At 40.4% G+C, this 18,443-nt stretch overlaps 1 protein-coding gene across 1 annotated transcript in view; it reads right to left on the reverse strand.

Moving 5' to 3' along the window:
• The window catches only part of LOC121938644 (glutamate receptor 1-like), a 148,677-nt gene that overhangs the window by 120,081 nt on the left and 10,153 nt on the right, over positions 1 to 18,443 (reverse strand). The window contains exon 3 of the mRNA XM_088088067.1: positions 7,998 to 8,093. The gene's annotated coding sequence lies outside the window, so the exon portion shown is untranslated. The remainder of the gene's footprint in view (positions 1 to 7,997; positions 8,094 to 18,443) is intronic.

Below are 18,443 nucleotides of genomic sequence, written 5' to 3' on the forward strand. Positions count from 1 at the left end.
AATGATCTAAAACCAGGAGGGTTCAGAGTCTGACACCGCCGCCCCCTCAACACCCGCAGTCACCGAGACGGCCAGGTGTCCACATTAGGACATTTCCTGGATTTTAGGATGTTTCTATTATTTTTTCTATTTTTTCTATTTATTTTTTTTTAAATTTAAGGAAGGTTCTAAGATTTTAAGACATTTATGGTATTTTAGGACATTTCTAGAATTTTAGTCTATTTATATTTTAGGACTTTCTTTTAAAGATATTGGGACATTTCTTGGATTATAGCACATTTCTAGGACTTTAGGACTTTTACAGGGTTTCAGGATATTTCTTAGATTTTTGGATGTTTCTGGGATTTTAGGACATTTCTTATATTTTAGGATGTTTCTATTATTTTAGGACTTTTTCAGGATTTAAGGAAGGTTGTAAGATTTTAAGACATTTCTTTTATTTTAGGATATTTCTAGAATTTTAGCTTGTTTATATTTTATGCCTTTTTTTTAAATTTTAGGACATTTCTTGGATTAGCTACAGCACATTTCTAGGCCTTTCGGACATGTTTAGGATTAAACGATATTTCTTAAATTTTTGGATGTTTGTAGGATTTTAGGACATTTCCAGCATTTTAAGAAATTTCTAGAATTTTAGGACATCTCTAGGATTTCGGCACATTTCCAGGATTTTATGACATTTCTTGGATTTTAGGGTCTTTGTAGTATTTTTGGATATTTCTATTATATTTTTGGACGTTTTGAAGATTTTGGGACATCAGTGTCTCAGCTGTGTCCTCTGTCGGGGGTGTGGGGGATCCTCCTCTGGCTCTTTTTTTTAACAAAAAGCTCTATTTTGATGCTGTTTTATGTCTCTGACACCTTATGAAGACTAAAAGGACAAAAACAGTTCACAGAGTTAACCACTTATAGTTATTTTGAATTAGGAAGAGTAGCTGTTACCTTATTGGCAGCGAATCAGGACGGGAATGAAGACAGAAGAAATCATGTCTGCCATAAGTATGACAGAAGGACAAAAAGAAAACTTTTGTGGCTTTCGGCTTCATCACAGAGGCATGAAAATGATCTCATCTGCTCTGCTGGAATCACTGTTACATTCCTGTGACAATATTCACTCCATCCTGATCCAACTGTCAAATTCGAGCCATTATTTGGGAGTCTAAATGAATGTTGCACATTAGATTTTATTACCGCAGTAATCCGCCGCGGTCTGCACTGCAGAGCTGCTTCATCTGCAGATTGACAAGATAAATCTGACTCACTGCTGACTGAACAAATCATCACAGCACGGCAGCACCTGAACGCAGAATCACGGAGAGCCCTGAAACTGCTTTTACAGGATAAAAAAAGACACTTTTTTATGCTCGTGATATTAAAGAAGCTTCAAGGTGTCTTTTATTCCTCATATCCCACATAATGTATCACCCTCTCTTCTCTACGTGAGCCAAATTAACTTTGATGTGACAAAAAGTGATTCAGAAATAAGCTTTTTTTTTCTTCTTTCTTCTTTGTCTGTCTGAATGTGAGCTTTATTGTGAAGACCAGTGCAAGTGTTGGACTACAAACAAACACGCTATTTTTGTGCAAAGTTTGGTGATCAGCCAATCACAGTGAAGCATGACGACAAATAGCTCAACAAATGTGCAGAGCGGAGGAGCCGTATAAACATTTAAAGAGGTTTGGTAAAGCTGTTTGCATGACTGCATCGAACCTAAATGACAGAAAACTCTAAAACAGCAGTATTTTCACTGCAACATATTTCAAGAATAAAATGTGAATAAGTTGGAAAGGAGGCCGAGATTTTCAGAATCAATGAGCTCCTGCAATTTGATTTTTCATCCATGAATATTCGGCCTCAAGAATTTCTGTTTCTCTGAGAGACGGGTCAAAAGGTCAGCAGCTGTGGGTGATTTTCTTTTGTAGCCGAGAAGGTGAATGAAACTTTTTATTATAAAAAGCGAAATTGTTTTAACCCGAGTTAGTTAGCTGAAGTGTGTACCAAAACAAAAGAACAAGAAGACAAGAACTTTCATTTGAAGAAATAAAACCAAACTGAAGCAAGAAGGTTAATAAGCCCACGAGAGGAAAACATAGCAGCGTCGATAAGATGCCCAAACAAAACCAATGTTCAAGAACTTCTCTGCCCCCCCAACGTTACATAAAACACCAACAAAGAAGTAAAACAGCAGCAAACAATCAGCGATATTTAAAACACTCACCGCATTTGAAAGTGTTTTACTCCTCTCACCAGTTATTTCTTAAATGTCAAGTTGATTCATTCTCCTTTGTGGTTTGTTGTGTTTCCATGGAAACGGGATGTAGAGGCAGAGCACTTAAAGGACTGAGAAAGGACCCCAAAAGTCCCCAGGAGGGACACGTGTCACTGGCAACATTTGTGCATTAGCAGATACATCGAAACTTTACGCTTCTGTACGATTCAACAGTGGTGTGGTCAACATGTGGTTGCATTCAGGAACAAATCCACTTGGTTTTGGTCAGGAAAAGATCATGCTTTGGCATTAAACAATCATCTTTAATGGCACAAACACTGCTGGAAATACAGTGTCAGGTGGCAAAACAACCTTCAGTGTTTGGTAGCACTAACGCCTCTAGAAGTGCAGCCATAGGTCGCTAAAAATGTGCATGTTAGGTGGTGTAAATGCAAAGGGGATACTAAACACACCCAGGGTCTTCTGGGACAAACATCGCTAGAAATGCAGTCTCAAATCACCAATAAATATTCATGTTAGGTGGCCCAAACACTGTAGGAAAAGCATCCACAGGTTGATAAAATCACCTGTGTTTGGTGGCACAAATGACGCTGAAAATGCAGTTTCAGGTTACTAATAAACACTTTAATTTTGTAACGCACATTCCATAGAAATGCAGAGAGGAGTTGCTAAAAAAAGCTGCAAACAAAAGTGCAAACACTGCTGGAAGTGCAGCCACAAATGCAGGTACAAGTTTCAAAAAAAGTCATCCATGTTTGGTGGCACACAAGCCGGTGGAAATGGAGCCAAAGGTCGCTAAAAAACATCCCTGTTTGGTAATGCAAACACTGCTGGAAGTGCAGCCATAAATTGCTACAAACCTGCATGTCGGTGGGCACAAATGCGCTGGATATGCAGAAACAGTTCGGAAAAAAATCATCCATGTTTGATGGTACAAAAGCTAGTGGAAATGGAGCTAAAGGTCGCTACACATCCAAGTTTGGTTGTGCAAAGTGCTGGAAATGATGCAGCCACAGGTCGCAAGCACATTATGCTTAACCCTTTGAAACATAAATAGGCTTTATTTCTTTCAAAAACTTGGGGAGCAATGAAAAAAAGACCCAAAAATTTGCATGAAATTGGTCAAAAAAAAATGCCCGAAAATTATCAAAAAAGTGAAAGTTAAAAAAAGAAATAACCTAAAAAAGTCCTTATATATTATATTAATTCTGTACAATAATTTTAAAAAATAAATAAGAATGACAATTAGAAATACACATTTCTGGAAATTTTCCCCTAGCCTTTTTAAAAATACTTTTCTAAATCTACTATTTTTTTGCCAAGTTGCTCACTACATTTTTCCCATGTTTTTAACAAAAAAAATCAAATTGATAACCTCCAGATTGAAAGATTTAAATACTTGTAAAACACATCTGAACTCATCACGACAGAAGTGATTTCAATCCAGGGGGTTCAAAGAGTTAATGTGACAAGCGGTTAATTATTATGTGTCTTTAAGTGTGCAGACAGGACTTTTATTCTGAAAAGCAAAGAGAGGGGGAGAGACTGAAGGATGATGGAGAAGACGAAGTCTTTGAGAACAGCAGGAGATCTTTTTAATAAAGCTCCTCGATTTAAACAACCCCACATTTCCTCGTATATCTCCTCTGTTTTTTTTGGTTTTTTTTGGATCACCTGCTGCTCTTCTGTTGTACGGAAAGTTTGTTTCAATATGGGCCAAAAAGTTCTGAAAATCCGCTTTCATCCAAACAGTTTGAGGAAAAACACGTTTGCTCTCCAAGAAAAGAGCTTGTCAGGCTGAAGCTAAACAAATTCAGCATTTTGTTTTTTCCTTCTTGTCAGCAGACGGTTTGTCAAGCTGTTTCCTCGCTTCGCTCTGCTCCGCTGCTCGTTTGCATCGTGTCGAGGTGTTTCAAACACGACACCATCAGCTGCTGTCCCTTTATTTTATTCTTTTTAACGCTGTCCTCTCCTCCACCAAAGGTCAAAGGTCAACTCTGAACTGTTTACTGCACATTTGTCGGACAGCTTTAGTTACTTTTTGGATTCCTGCCCTTCCTGTCCAGTAAAAACCACGAATCTCCAGATGTGTCGATGTTAATGACAAACTGAAAAATACTAATAATAATATAATGATAAACTAAAAAAAAGACCAAAAGGCCAAACTTTTCTATACAGTCTGTTATTAATATAATACGAATTAGGATAGAGGGTTGGTGAGTTAGGGACTTTAACACCAGAGACGAGCGTCCACACCTTGAGTCCATCATAAAAGACAGACAGAAAGAGACAAATGCGATGAAGCAGGAACATTTAAACAGCAGAGTGTTTTTACTAAGAGACAAACTGATTTAAAACCACGTAAAATAAGGTGAAATGTTTTTAAAAAAATGTCAAGTTTCAAGTTATTTAATATTTCTTAACCCTTTTAAGCCTGAAGCAACATCCCTTGATTTCTTTCTAAACAAAGCAAAAACAACAACAAGTCAGCAACTTGGTAATTTTTAAAGCTAGGAAAAACGAACAAACAGGGAAAAGGAAAACGTTAGTGAGGGAAATTATAATAATCATAATTACATTTTTATTTTTTTATTATATGATATACAATTTTTAAAGTCTTATTTGCTTTGGGTTTGTTTAGCCTTTTATATTTTTTATTTGTATTTATTTATTTATTATTAATTTTGAGGCATTTTTCTTGTACTTTTTCACAATGTCTTGCTAAGAGGAAATGTGCTTTTTTGGTACATTTCTTCTTTTGTTGTTCATTGCCTTTTTTCCATGTTTTTGATAGAAATCAAGGCAATTTGCACAAGTTTCAAAGGGTTAATATTTAACTTTTACCAGGTGCTCTGTTATTTAACAGTTATTTCAATTTCTTAAAGCTTTAGTTGCTGCGAGCATTTGTTGGTCTGAAACCAACACATGCAGGTTTTCACAGTACCACACGAGTCAGCGCTGGTGCTCAGTGGGATTTTCTCTGCTGTAGAACGACTGTAAACCTAAATGATGTTTCATGCAGCGTTACATATTCATGGGGTCTGTTAATGTCCAGTGTTGTTTTAATGCAAGGTGAGCGGAGCGGCGGGGGCGTACGCCTGATTTAACTCCTCCGAGCCTAATGGACGGAGGAGCCCTGAGAGTGCAGCTCCGCACGCTCAGAAAGCTTAATCAGCCGTGTGTCCCTGCGTGCTTCGTCCCACGCAAAGTCCTCCACATGTTAAAGGAAGATTTCCACACACAGATCACCTTCTTCCCAACATATCACACAACGACCACAGCGACCGTTTCCAGGTCAGCTGTGATTTCACCGAAAGAAAGGGGTCAGTCTGCTGTGAGGGATGGATTACTGAACAGGGACCAAAGGGATCTGGAGGCCCCCAGGCTGGAGCCTCTGTCTGAACTGCCTGTTTATTGAAGGAAAGTCAGCAACCCCAAAGAGTCATAAAACAACCACAGAGATGCAAAACAACTACAGAAAGATGCAAAACATCTCACATAAGGCCTACAAATATGACCACGAGAAGACGCATAATGAGCACAAAATCACAAAAAGATAACAAGATGTAAAATAACCACAAAGAGACACAAACTACTAAAAAGACATGCAAAACAACCGCAAAGAGATGAAGAACGACCACAAAGATGCAAGACGGCCGCAGAGTCACAATACCACCACAAAAACATACAAAACTACGAGGCCAAAATGCAGAACAACCACAAAGAACCCAAAAACCTGCAGACACCAAAATACTACAAAGACATGCTAAACTACGACCAAGAGATGAAAATGTAAGAAAGGCATTAAGTAGTTGAGTACCAACGTAGAACCTCAGTGATGATGAATGAATTAAAGCTTTTCGGCTGATTTTTTGAGTGAACGGACTCCACAGATTGTCCAGTAAGAACAATGATGATGGTAATGATGCCCGTTCACACACTCTGCAGCATCCAACTCACTAAATGGAAATTTAACCCTCAATAAACAGAACAACCATTAAGAGACACAAATCAACTACAAGGAGACACAAAACGAATAAAAATGCACACGAAATGAGTGCAAAGAGACCAAGAATGACCACAAAGACATTCAAAACTACCACAAAGAGACGCCAAACTACTAACAGAAGATGCAAAACAACCATTCGGAGACACAAATCAACTGCAAACAGACAAAAAACTACTAAAAGAACATGTAAAATACCTGCAAAGAGATGAAGAATGATCACAAAGAGTCACAAAACAAATGCAAAAACTATAAAATTACTGATTTTAAAGAGATGCAGAACGACCACAGAGACGACTGAAGTCTGTCTGCTGCTTCAGGAGGTCGATACGCTGCTAAACTCACCAGGATATTCCTCCTCCTCAGACCACTTTGGAGGTTATTTACCACAAGATACAAAGTAAAGTAATGTTGTTTTTACGTATGAATATGAATAAATATTACACACAGTCCAAGTCAAGTTTGTCCGTCTGTATGAATCATAAAAACATACTGAGGGACAGTCCCTCCTGTTTCAAACACATTATCAGAGTTCTCCGCTCCACCTCGGCCTCTCCTGGCCGGCTCATCAATAAATCATCCAATAATCTGATGAATAATTTGCAACTAATACTGGACCGCCAAGATCTCTCGACCTGAAATTTTTCACATTATGAGCTGATATTACTTTTAGCCGGAGAGCACGGTCCACATCTGCACACATCTGCACACATCTGCACATATCTGCACACATCTGCACACATCTGCACACATCTGCACACATCTGCACACATCTGCACAGATTCAGTCAGTGAGGTTTTTGTGTTTGTTTGTTGCAGTAAAAATCGGCAGAAGCCTGAATTTATTCCATCGCATTCATGACCCATCGAACGTTTAACCAAAATTCATTAATTTGTCAACTTTACCGACAGCTGCCGCGACCCAACGCCCGACCTCAACGAGAGAGGACGAGTCAAACTCCAGAACACAAACGCCGACAGGAATCAAAAAGTGAAGACTCAGACATGAAAATGTAGGAGACAGAAAGGGAGGGACGACGCCAGCGGTGACAGCTTCGTGCTGCATTCAGGACGTGTGGGAGTTTCAACTGTCGCGAAAACTTGACAGCTCAAAGACATGCGAGTCCTCGTGTGTTTGAATGTGACGCTGGGAGCAATCCGACACAATGAGGCTGAAGTTTTTTACTTTGTTTCCTCCGAATTATTCTGTCTCTTCACAGCCACACATTTAAATTTATGTTTCACAAAAACGTTTGTCATGGTCTAAGATCGGTATCGTGTCCTGCAGGGGCTTCACAATGGCTATGACTCCGGAGAAAGTCCTCAAAAGGTGGAGTTTTCTTGTTTAACCCTTTAGCTACCGCTGAAATATGACACACTTGTGTCGCTCTGTGCAGAAAATGCACTTTTCAAAATCAAGCTTAAAAAAAATATGAATCATTTATATTATGTTCAACTTTCACAAGTTCATTTTTTACCAACATCAGTCCTAATAATAAATACTAAATATTCATTCATTCTCTTAATATTAACCCTTTAAATGCCAGTTTTTTGTCATGATACCATGATCCCCTCCTACACATACACACACACACACACACACACACACACACACACACACACACACAATATAAACTACATAAAAAGTAGATTTTTTTTATTATCACAGCCTGGGATAGTCACTAAATTAGTAGTAGTAGTAGCAGTAATAGTATGATTTTGTGCAGTGTCAAAGGGTTAAAATCTGTGACGTGCACTTACTTTGATGACAGTCCTTGAACTTGATGTGGAGCCTGTGGTTAGAAATGATGACGGCTTTATCCGCACAGCCAACACGTAAAAAACTGAGCAGGTCACCTGCAGAGACACAAAACAAACAAACAGTTAAAATTTAAACAGCAAAAACCACCTGTTTATTTTCAGGCTTCATTAGATTTACTGGAACTATAATCATAACCTCTAATTTATATCTTCATAGCTGTACTTTGAGCAGAAAAGTGCATTCACATGAGCAAGTATACCAAAATGCAGTGCAGTGCACATGCACATAGAGTACAAGCCACAATTATTTATGAAAAAAATAAAAAAAATAACCCCTAAGGGGTTAAAGCAGCATGCATTGATTTTTTTGGCCACTTGATTTCCAGGTCAGTCTCCAAAATCAAATATTATTTGAAGCAATGTACATTTCTGCAAACCACAGACATGTTGCTTTCTATGCAGAGTCATATCAGTTCCAGGATTTCAGGCGTAGCAAAGAGCAACAACAATGAGGTCAAAGGTCAGCGGTCACAGCTCCCTGACAGTGATGGATGGAGCACATAAATATTTCCGTGACCTGCAGCCATCCGGGATATTTAAGGAAGGACAAACAGCCACTCAACAAAGCCACTGCAGATATTGTTAATTCAAAATGCATAATTACAGATATTTGTCAGCACAGTTTGTTTTGATTCATTTGAAACTTCCACGAATGTTCTTCGATAAAAAAAGTGACTAAACTGATTTGTCATCAACACTTCTGTCAACACATTTATATCTGTGTGCTCAAAGGCCGCTCTGGAGGCGACCTTATCAAGATTTCTCCAACATTATTATTTTTTCTCCATGATGCTTTCTTCACTGGAGGGTCCCTTCATCACGTTTTCTCCACCAGAAGGGCACCATGAGCGGGCACTTCGTCACATTTTCTCCGCTAATTGGGCACTTAAAGGATGCTTCATTATGTTTTTTTACACTGATGGGTAACCTAAAGGGCAGTTCATCATGTTTTCCCCAATAGAAGGGCATCCTAGATGGCACAAAATCACGTTTTCTCCACTGGATGGGTGCCATGGCAACTAACCCGAGCCAGGCCAACTGTTTTTTCCGTTTCTAGTCCTTTTCTTTTGGCCTCATATTTTGCGTACAGACATGGGTGTCGTGGATATGATCATCTTACTGTCAGAGAGAAAGCAAAGAAGCCAAAATGACAAACTTTTCTGTCAATAGTCTCTAATCGAATATTCTTCTGAGCAAAGCTCGCAGGAGATTATCCAAACTTTTCCTTTTCATTTTATGGAGAAAATCTGCAAAACCTCACTCCTGAGAGATGTTTTAGTTATTATGACTCTAAATCTTATTGAATTCTCCACTAATCCGATTCCCTGTGTGTGTGTGTGCGTGTGTGTGTGTGTGTGTGTGTGTGCGTGTGTGTGTGTGTGTGTGTGCGTGTGTGTGTGTGTGTGTGAGGTAGCGGAGGTGTTGCAGCTCTACCTGCAGCTCTCAGGTCAGCCTGTAACGGTGTTAATTACCGTCCTCACTCTGTCATTCTGTTTAATGTCGGCTCATTAACCTGCTTCAAACTGTCTGTTTATCGACACCTTCTGCTGCCGTCGTCTTCCGCTCTGTTCGCTCTCGCTTTGCTCTCCGCTTCAACTCGTTCTTTGTTCCTGTTCCTTTTTTTTCTTCCTGTTTGTGTTTCATCCGCCCATCTGTCTCCCTCCTTTCTGTCCTCCTTCTCGTTTTGTTTGGACAGTCTTATTTAGTCTTCGATGTGAAATGAGAAAGCAAAAAAAGCAAAACAACTCGGTGCTCCGTCTTCCTCCAGAAGCTCGCTTCAAATCTCAAACTTGCTTTTTGTCTCATTTTTAACTTCCATCTCTTCTTCTAACTTCTTCTTTTGTCCTTTTTCTGACACCGTTTCTTCCTCTCTTCCTCCCTCGCTGCTCCGGCTGTCTCTCTCTCTCTTTTCCTTCTTCTTCTCTTTTTTGTGAAGCTACTTTAGCTCTGAAAGCCTCCCTGGAAGCCATTAGTTTCCTTTTACACTCCACCAAACATTCAGTTAATTTTTCAACCATGACTGTCTGCTGGCTGGATTTTTGGGAGACAAAAACTTCCTGACATATGGCAGCGCTCAGAACCCCCAAAATGTTCCTCAGTGATTTTAAGTGACGTTCCTCCGCAGACACGAGGCTCCGTGTGGAAATTATTCATGTGTACAAATGTTAGTAAGAGCTCCCACAGTGAAGGCACAGCCCTCTACGTTAGTTTTGTTCTCATGAGATGCAACATAATGCAGCGGTGTTTCACCTTCTGACAGATGAAGGTAATCTGCGTAAAAGTAAAGGATATTAATACCTCTCCCCCACCGTCAAGACTGTAAGTATAAGAATACAGAAGTAAAGATACACTGATGACTCAGGACGAGACTGCGGGACGTTAAACAGAAGGACTCTGAATATAGAAAATTAGAAAAGGGTCACTCCTCCGAAGACATTCGAGTCCATCGAGCCAAAACACCCGAGTGCCGCTTCGCTTTTCCTATTTTAGCAGAATACGTCTTTGAAGTCTGGCTTGATTTAGAAATCCAAAAACCTTCAGCTGTGTGTGTGTGTGTGTGTGTGTATGTGTGTGTGTGTGTGTGTGTGTGTGTGTGTGCTCGTGCACGTGTGTGAGGCGACTGATCGTCAAACGCTCTGCAGGAGAAGAAACGAGTGGAAACGAGGCCGATGTTCAGGCGACGGACAGCAGATTGTTTTGTTGTTTCACTGTTTTGTTCTCACCCTGATTAAAGAGCCGTGCTTCGGTTAAAATAGATCCAGACGTTTTATTTTGGGAGGCGGCAGTCAAATTTGTGACGGGAAACACAACTTCAGCTGTGAGGAGAAACAGCTGTGTGTGTACATTTACTCAGGTACTGTACTAAAGCACAATTTTGAAGTATTTTTACTCTATATGAGTACATTTTACTACATTTATCTGAAATCTTTAGTTGCTTTTTACAGACTCAAATATTCAACAACACTCAACAAATTAATGAAGATGTATTTTCACAGATTAAATTACCCAACAGTATATAAAGTTATTAAAGTGACATTCATGCAATTATACTCAACTTGTGGCGCACAGGTCAAATATGGCCCCTGACGGGATGCCACATGGTCGCCCAAACATTTTCTAAATCACAATTTTGATGCCAGAGAGCATAAAACAGCATCAAAATAGAGCTTGTTGATCAAAAAAGTGCCAGAGGAGGATTCCCTACACCCCCGACAGAGGTCCTAGATAAGACCCTAATGTCCTAAAATCCTAGAAATTTCCTAAAATCACAGACACTGTCTTTAAATCCCGTAAACTACCTAAAATCCTAGAAATGCCCTAAAATCCGAGAAATGTTCTAAAATTTTGGAAACATCCTAAAATTCAAATATGTCCTAAAATCCTAGAAACATTCAAAAATCAAATATCCTAAAATCCTAGAAACGTCTTTAATCGTAAAAACATCCTGAAATCTGAGAAAGGTACTAATATCATAGAAATGTCCTCAAATCCTGGCAACTTCCTAAAATCTGAGAAATGACCTAAAATCCTGGAAATGTTCTCAAATTCGAGAAAGTCCTACAATCCCTAAAATATTCCAAAGTCTGAGAAATTTCGTAAAATCCTAGAAAAAAGTATGCGGCTGCCGCGACTGGCCCCTGGCCTCCAGAGCAGAGCCAGTCAAGTATCCCTGCTGTGATGCATCAATAATTATAATCCATAAATATAATAAACGTCATTCTGCATAATTACTCTTTTACTTTTGGTAGTTTTAGTACATTTTGAAGTGTATTATTAATATATATTTTGATACTTTTACTTCAGTAAAGGATCGCAGTACTTTCTCCACCTCTGCTGTGCTTCAGGTCCAGTCATTATGAAAACCGAGGAGTCGGCGGAAAAAACAGCTGATGGACCACACACACACACACACACACACACACACACACACACACAGTCATGCATCTTTTGCCAAAACACACACTCATGCTTGTAAACTGCCAAGAAATCCAACAAATGAGAGAGAAATACACAATTTGGCAGCTGTACATAATCACAGATGCTCATTCCAATACACATGCATGTTTACACTCGCAAACACACAAGCACACACACACACACACACACTTTGATGTGCTGAGTACTTGTGTTATGTGTATCCAGTGGTACAGTAGCAGGCCGGGGTAATTGTCCCATTTACAGACACACTCTGGAGACAACACAGACCTGCTGCCAGCAAACACACACACACACACACACACACGCACGCACACACACACACACACACACACACACTCTGAGCAGCACAGTCACTACGCTGTGGAAGAAGAAGTCGGTTCAAACACTGACAGAATCAGATGCAGCATATTCTCATAGATCGGCTCGTATGATGTCTGTGTGTAACTTCTGTTGCTGTCTTGGCAGCAACAGAAAAACTCTTGAAAAGAGATTTTTAATCTCAAGAGGTTTTTACTGGTTAAATAAAAGTGAAATAAATCAAAAATAACTGGTCGAGCCACAGGGTCCAGAATTCTCCTCAGTCATTACTTCAATCAGCACCACGGACAGCAGCCGAAGCACACTTCTCTTATCTAAGAATTTAATGCTGTTTTTTCTATTTCATTTCTATATTCTGCTCTTTATTATTGTAATTATGATTATTATTATTATTATTATTATAACCATATACCCTGGACTCAAACAACCACAGTGTGATTTCTTAAAAAAAAATTGGTAAAATATTGCCTTCCTACAAGAACCCCTGACAGCTTTTGTTGTGGTTGTAATGACGACTGCAGCCTGTAGGAGGCGTCAGCAGGACTTCAGACTAAAAAAAACGTCTTTATTCTTCACCTTTCTGCGCTCGTTATCTTTGTGTTAGTTTGCATAACATGATTTTAGTCAGCTCTGCGGGGAAAAATGATTTCAGTGTCAAAAGGTCTGAATTAATTAAGGTTTTAAAAAAAAAGTTTCTCAGTGCCGCTGAAGTGAATGTAAACAAAACACCAAACAGCAGCGAGATGCTGAAACGAGCCTCCTCTCTCTCTGTGCTCAGGTTAGTTTTTGGCCGTCAGTCAGCCGGCCGCAGAGTCTCGGCGAGAAGCTGCTGGTCACCTGCCCCGACAACATGATGGAGAGCACAAATGAAAACAGATGATGGCCTGTTTTAAAAGGCTCATCAGTGGAGTTCTCGGCTGAGAAAGCTCGATTTCACACCAGAGTTTTCACCGACTCTCGGAGTAGAACTGCTGATGTACGAAATGCCACAGAATAATTGCTGGGGGGTTTCGGCTCCAGGGGGAATTATGTCAGGCGGTCTTTGGATTCAGACTGAATTTCCCAACAACTATTATCAGAAGGAGAAACTGCATGAATGTTTTATTAAAACTGGATACCAGACATGGTGCCAATCACTCAAATGAGAAGTGCTCGCCTGAAAGTTTCTACTAAGAGGGTTTCCATTAGATATTTCTGCAAAACTTAAGGGATATTTTAAAAATGTCGATAAAAGACAATTTTGAGATGACTGCGTTTTTACTGAGTGATGTTCTGCAGCTTCTCCTCTGGCGATAACATCCCAGTAACCATGGCGATGGATGTTCAAAACATCAGGAGCTTTATTTCTATTGCAGCCACCAAACTAGCCGTCATTATTTCCGTAGGCAACGTAGGCGTGTTATGGAGCCATGATGGAAAGGAGAGCCCCTTACACGTGGGAGTGGCCACATATGAGGGATTTCTGGGAGATGTAGTCCATGATTTCACAGAGAAACTGTGGATTCAAAACTTCCTCAGAGCTATGTGATGCAATAACAGCTCTTGTAGCTCCTGCTGCATCATGAGGGAGCCAGTTCCTACATAGACATTACATCATGTGACCTCACAGCGTCATGTGACCTCACAGTGTCATGTGACCTCACAGCGTCATGTGACCTCGAAAAGACTAACAAGTCTTTCCATTGCAGTTTTGTGAAATACGGCTTTTTTAAACTGGCTGAAATACCACCTCATGTGAGCGTAAAACTTTTTGGGGCAATAAATGGGAGTTGTTTTTTTTTTAATTGATGCATTTCTATTAGGCGTATTTTATATTTTTAATTTGCACAATTTGAGGGTTAATGGAAACTCACCTACTGACTATGTTCAGTAGTGTTTTGACGATTACGCTGCCTGTTCAAGGCGGGAATACCTCGCCGTTCTGTATATTACGTCTGATGAAAGAAAGGGGGACTCACCTCTGAGCCTAGGACAGAGGTAGTAACAGACCTGAAATGAGGTCTGTGTAATAGCTGGAAAGACGTGATGAGTGGCGCCACAGGTGTGACATTTTGATGTCGTATTTATGAATGCGACCCACCGCGGGATATTTAAAAAGCAACTGTTTGCATCGGTTAAAACAGAGAAGAGCAGCAGCTTTAAATGAAAGAACAATGAGATTCAGGAGCTCACTTACCCAAAGATCGTGCATAAAGACGGACAGCGATGTGGTTAACGTTTCTGTTTTGTTTTGAATAAATCTGAATAGTTTGAGATAAAGAAGGATGAAAGCCCTTTTTACTACTTTTGCTTTTTATCGTCCCGATATTTTACCTTGAAGTTAGAAACAGTTTTTTTTGCGGTGTAAATATTTCATGAAGTCACTCTGAGATCGGTCTCCTCAGAGGCGTTCCCTGCATAATTTCCTAACAATATTCGCCGGGTTGTTATCGTTTTATAGACGAACATTAATGTAATCGCCTCCTGTTTGTGTGAGTCACACTCACTGCAGATCACTGCAGATCCTGCCCAGCTACAGACCGACTACACAGCTCTCTTACTCCGTGTGTGTGTGTGTGTGTGTGTGTGTGTGTGTGTGTGTGTGTGTGTGTGTGTGTGTGTGTGTGTGTGGGTGTGTGTGTGTGTGTGTGTGTGTGTGTGTGTGTGCAGGCCAAATTAAATTTAGCAAAGAGAACAGTAGCTTAATAAAAATATAATAGATATATTTCTTAAAAAATGTAAAAAATAGACATGATCGTAGCAGCCAAAGTGTCGCAGATATTAAAGCAAATTAAGGTTTTCTTTTTACCAACTCTTCTATTTAATATTAATTTTAATGTGTGCATATCCATACTAAATATTGCATGAGACATTTTGTAACATCTGATTTGTATAAATGTATTATTGTTGTTTTTTGAGTTTTTTTTGGTTTGATGTGTAAATACAGTCAGTTTCCCGGCAGCTGGTTTCACTGTGTCCATGTGAAAGTGTCACCTGGTCATCTTGATGTACGAACGTTTCCACTTTCACACCTCGGATCACATAGCAGAGGTGTGAATTTGCTTTTAGCAACGCAAAGACACACTCACACACTCTCTCACACACACACACACACACACACACACACACACACACACACTCACACTCACACACTCACACACACACACACACACACACACACACACACACACACACACACACACAGAGGCACAGAGGGTCATATCCATTACCAGAGGAGCAGCGGAGGCAGCTGACAGCAGCACCTTTCATACCTATGGGACACACACACACACACACACACACACACACACACACACACACACACACACACACACACACACACACACACACACACACACACACACACACACACACACACACCAAGCTGTACAGTCTCTCCACTGTAACTGTTTGAGGCGTCGTGTTTTTCCACAGAGTCAGACGAGAGCACATCAGTTTAATCTGTACCGCTGTGCAGAGGTTCAGGATGTGTTAAGCGCGGCGTGCAGAGCCGGTAAAACTGCTCGCTCCACTGAAAGACGAAACTATTAAACACCACAAAAGTCTTCCTTTCTTAACCCTTTGAACCTTGAGCAAGTTGGTGCGATCTCTTTCAAAAACTTGGGGAAAAGAAAACCAGCAAGTAAGAAATGTTCCACAAATTACAAGAAATTAAAAGATTTAGAAAATTATTTTTATAAAAAAGCAAGGGAAAAACTATATTTATATTTATTTAAAATTATGTTACAAAAATATTAGATGTTTCTTTTTCCAGGTCATGTCCTTCATTTTTTCTTTTTTTTTTTTAGCTTTCTTTTTAAATTTTTTCCCCCTACTAATTTTCAGGTAATTTTCTTGTGAAAGGGACACAAGAAAAGTGATGTTGCTCCAGGTTTCAAAGGGTTAAAGTGCTTATTGAAGCTGTAGGGTGTCAATGTGTTAAATCTGTGCCATACTGAGGTATCTCGGTAATATCTAACCTTTTTCAGTCTGTTCTCGTTTCACAGTCATCAGATATTTGTCCGCTCTGTCGGTGCTCTCAGAGTACGAGTGTGTCGCCAAAAGCCACCTTCCACATCCAACTGGAACGCAGCTGGATGGCATCAGCTGAAAACTCAGATGTACAAAACCGCTGGCATTTTTATTACACACCGGCACATGGCCAGACAGCACCAGGCTCGTCCACATACAACACACGGGCGGCGTCATCGGAGAACGCTGCCATATGGAGCCGGGGGTGTGCGTATGAAACAGGAAGGGCAGAGTAAGTTTAAAAAGATGCTGGTGACGGCTTAATATAAAAAGTGTGAGGGCGCTTACAGGATGGGTGGAAGGATCAAACAAACCCAAAACATGTGGGAATCCTGTGTTTGTTTCCTGTGTGGATGCATTTTTTTTTCTACACCTTATCATGTGCCTCTTTTGTCGAAATCTAACCGTCCGCGACTTTGTTGCGTAATCCCGACCATCATGACGTCCGCAAAGCGGCGCTATGTGACGAGTCGGGATGAGAATGTTTCACCTTTTTTCTGTGAAAATGATGTTTGTAAAATCCCTTTTTAGCAAAACAAATCAGTCTGTAATAAACGCGTTCATGTGTCGTCCCAACACATTAACATTTTCTCTGAATGTGCAGCAACAAACCTAAAATGAGTGTGTGTGGATGTGAGGGGGTCGGGGGGGGGGGGTTTCCTGACGCAGCAGCACGTTAACTCCGAGGTTAAAAGGAGCAGACCTTCATGTTAAAGAAAATGCTCTGAGCGTTAATCTCCTCTTCGCCCTCTGACCTCAGAGCAGCAGAGACACGGAGCCGAGTGGCGACGATCACATGCATCATATTCAGATTTTTTTCTTGCTCTTATTCTGAAAATGACAATATTCCTAATAAGCTGTTTATGTGACAAATGAAAATAAATATTTCACTAATATTCCCATTTACATGCATACTCCAAAATATTTTTGCTTTATGCACTAATGGGGGGCCCCGCCTCCGTGCTGTATCCAGATCTTCCTAATACATCCATGCACACAGTGAGCATGCTGGCGTGCTGACAGTCTCAGCGAGCCTCTAGCATTTGACTTACAGTCTGGATGATTATTTTTCAAGCAGTTACTCCCTCTGCACACTGGCTGTCTCTTTATGGATGCCCGATTTCATCCACTTCTGCTGTGTGAACATGAAATCATTGGTTTCTGCAGACAAACAGTTGGTGGAGCCAATTCTGCAGTTGGTTCCATTAAACTGTTGCAGAAGAGCTGCTACCATGGTTAGGAAGATCAAAATATGAATTAAACTTCAGCTTTTTCCTGTTTTTAATTCACACACCAACGAGAATCTACGTGATAATGTGCACAGCACAAAAGAAGAGGAACAAGACGAGCCGGGTATCAGATCAGCAACCACTTCCCTGAAGCTGGTGCTTTCCTGGTTCAACTCAAACTCATTGTCAAAAACACAAAACAAACTGATAAGATGTGCCAGAAGTGTGAGAAAATGGACCACAATCACTTCTCACCCCTCATTTGTTCTATTGCTTTTACTTGGCCGACACTTTTGTCAAAAGTTTCTCACAATAAGTTCATTCAACCATGTCGGCCCTCAGAGAGTAAGAATCATGCGCAAACATCAACTTAAGCAAATATGCCGAGCTGCTTTAAGTGTAATATTTAGAGACAAAGAAAGCTTTTACTTTTTATGTAATGGTCCCAGGTGCAGACTGCACAGATGAGCACTCAGTGTGAAGATGTGCAGAGTTTCTGCTGTCCTGAGGTCAGTGAGGACTTTGTTTCACTACTGTGGAGCGAGGACAGGAAACAGTCTCAGATTTTGTTGAGTGGCAGCAAGCGTCCTCTGTGGAGGAGTGGCAGCTGACTGGCAGTGGCAGAGCACAGTGGGCTTTGAGATTTGACAGATTTTTTGTGTTTCAAAGTCTTCAAAGTTTTGCACAGATTTCGGCATCAGATCCGAGACGCCACCTTTTGCGTCCGCATGAAACACGTCTGGACAGAATCAGCTGAGAACGGACAGATCCATTTGTAATGCCGCCACTCAGCCAGATAGCACCTGCCGCAGCTGCATGATGCACCGTTACAGCATAATATAAGGAGCACGAAGAATGAATGAAACAAACTCAGGAAATTTCTTTCACA

The sequence above is a fragment of the Plectropomus leopardus genome, chromosome 15 (genome assembly GCF_026936395.1).
Source record: "Plectropomus leopardus strain MGB_pleo_1.0 chromosome 15, ASM2693639v1, whole genome shotgun sequence".
NCBI lineage: Eukaryota > Metazoa > Chordata > Actinopteri > Perciformes > Serranidae > Plectropomus > Plectropomus leopardus.